Source organism: Triticum dicoccoides, chromosome 1A, assembly GCF_002162155.2.
Source record: "Triticum dicoccoides isolate Atlit2015 ecotype Zavitan chromosome 1A, WEW_v2.0, whole genome shotgun sequence".
NCBI classification, from domain to species: Eukaryota; Viridiplantae; Streptophyta; class Magnoliopsida; order Poales; family Poaceae; genus Triticum; species Triticum dicoccoides.
The window spans coordinates 447380227-447382811 of record NC_041380.1 but is presented as its reverse complement, the minus strand read 5'-3'; the positions used below and the strand labels follow the sequence as shown (position 1 = coordinate 447382811).

Sequence of the window (2585 nt, the reverse complement as noted above, 5' to 3'; positions counted from 1 at the left end):
GTCTAGCAATCCTAAGTCATGGATGAAATATGGTGGATGAACTGCAGATGAACACAGGAATTACCTAGGTTCGGGCCACTTTCTTGGTGTAATATCCTACTCCTACTTTGTTTTGTATTACAAAATGGTAGAGATACAATGTGTCTGTTTGTTACAAGATCAAAAGATCGACCTCCAGCGCGGCCCAGATCTTCTGTCCAATCCGCTCGCGATCCAGCCTCCCATCCATAGGACCGCCTCGATCGAGTGGAGCCGCTCGTGCGTGACGCCGTCTTCTGGGTCGTCGCATGCAGTCATCTCGTCCATCCACTGTTTGATCCTAACACGGCAGCCCACATTCATGTCGTTGCAACACAAGGAGTCCGCTCCTGCCCTGTTGTGCGTCTCTCCACCCCACCTGCAGCTCGGCGCTACCTGCTGGATCCTGCCGTGAAGGTCGCTCGCTTATGCCTCGCTCCCTGCTTTGACCCCTTGGTGCTGGCTCCACTGACTGCTTCTGATTTTCAAGTAAAAAAATAAATATTAAGTACAGTGCGTTCGTCCGGTACACATCTCCCTTGCTGCCCACTCTTGGCGGTATCCCTTACACAGGCCCCGTCTCGCATACACCTTTCTGCAGTTCTTGGTGCTCGTCTTCTGCTGGCCGTGATGGTCGCTCTTTAACGACTCCTCTCATGACCTCCGCACATGATGATTGTCGCTTTACATCGACTACTGTCACGACTTGCATCGTTGATTGCCGCTTACATGTCAAATCCTCACTCACATGCTTCATCTAATCTACTGCATGCCACTCAGTAACCAGCTACAGGGAAATAAAACTACAACCTTTGTACCAAAATGTAAAGACTTTTTTGGTTTGCATAGGGTATAAAAACGTCTTACATCTTGTTACGGAGGGAGTACAAAGCAGTATTTCAAAAATGAACACCAATGATTACTTGGGAATGCCAAGACTCAACACACCTCTGAACTTTCTTCCAGCGGCTTAGTTTGCAGGTGCCTTGAGATCCAATATTTTTAGCTGTTCAACAGTATGTGCCGAGCTTGAACATTGTGGTCCATCAGCGACAAGTCAAGATTAGGGTACTAAAAACATTATAAGTTCACGTTTCTTCTCACCAATCCTGAATTTTGGTACTGATTCATGGCTTGGTCCATAACTGTAGTATAATAAGTTACAAATTGACCTCATAACATAATTGCATCCACCACACAAATAAGGTTCCCCCGCCTTATCTTTACAATTCTTGGATCATCAGCAGCTAAATGAGCAACTCTCATCAGTACCAACCATATAGCTGCCAGCTTAACATGATTGTTGAAGTTAACTTGCCAAGGAAACTCGATGATAAGAGCTTGCATTATACATACGAAGGAAACAACATATAACAATAACCGAAACTACTACATATGTCGAATAGAAGAATTATACTATTTGTTTTTTTACCTGGAGTACAACCATTATCACCAGAATGGCCACGAAGAAGTGATTCCCGCTAGAAACCTTGAATATGTTCAGCTCATCTGTTTCATTGCATTGAACTCATCAAACACCTTAGAAAAGAAAGATGACATGATATGTATACCCAACTATGTTAACAACATATACTTCTGATTCACATTCGATGAAACTATTAAATTACACCGGTACATCAGGAGGTAGCTACTCCTGAACTATAAAATTCAGAATTTAAGCTTCTAATCCTGAATAAATGAATACAGTAAACATGTACAGAAATTGCCAGGTCATGTTCTCTATTGCCCAAACACTCGCCAAGGCTACCTTATCAAAGGATCAAGGAGATACTAGTAACTAGCCAAGTTAGGAGGAATGACAGCCATATCTTGCTTTGTTTCTTCAGATCCAAACGCACGCTAAAGGCCTTTCTTCCGGATAAAAACTGGTCTGTCAAGCCCTGAAATAGTTACGCTGTACATCAGATGTAGAAATACACATGTCACAATTGCAAGGACAAACATAACTGCTCCCCTCCTCAGTTTATCGCAAACGATAAATTCCCTCTCGAATACATAACTAATTAATGGAGGCGGTATCCCAGAATAATCTCATACATAATGAAGATGCACGTGTGATGATTTATAAAATGGATTATGTTAACCTTTGAGTCCTTCATTTTCCATGCACGTGGGATTTCCCACAATTTATGCAGGGGCTAAAATATCATACTGTTGAGCACCAGAATCAGCTCTTTCAGTCCTCAGTTTCACAGGAACGATTTCATCTTATGACTGCCGTAAAATTCAGCACATACTACTAACGCAAATTTCACTCTCCAACTAAGATTTTTAATGAGGCACTCTTCGCTACTAATATTATCAAGCATAATCAAATATCTCACAATATCAGCACGCAATCAACAAGGTGGACCATCAACATGCATTTTTGGAACTAGAATGTGGCACAGAGAAATATGATCAACAACTAGGGAGTGGAAATTATGCTCTTCTATTACAAAGGGATAACAGTTAGTACTTAGTACTCCCTCCGTAAAGAAATACTATAAGAGTGTTTAGATCACTCATCTAGGGCCTAATATAAATAAAGGCTTGTGTGACTGACA

At 41.9% G+C, this 2585-nt stretch overlaps 1 long non-coding RNA gene across 2 annotated transcripts in view; it reads right to left on the bottom strand.

Moving 5' to 3' along the window:
• Positions 1-147: 147 nt before the first annotated feature.
• Positions 148-2585, bottom strand: part of LOC119278037 — a 28781-nt gene continuing 26343 nt past the window's right edge. The window contains exons 4-5 of one of the 2 annotated variants that reach the window (XR_005137462.1): positions 1787-1919; positions 148-1527 (exon numbers count right to left, since the gene is read on the bottom strand). This is a non-coding gene — a long non-coding RNA (uncharacterized LOC119278037). Of the gene's footprint in view, positions 1528-1566; positions 1920-2585 lie in introns of those variants that run through there. The other variant, XR_005137463.1, reaches the window with a different exon arrangement.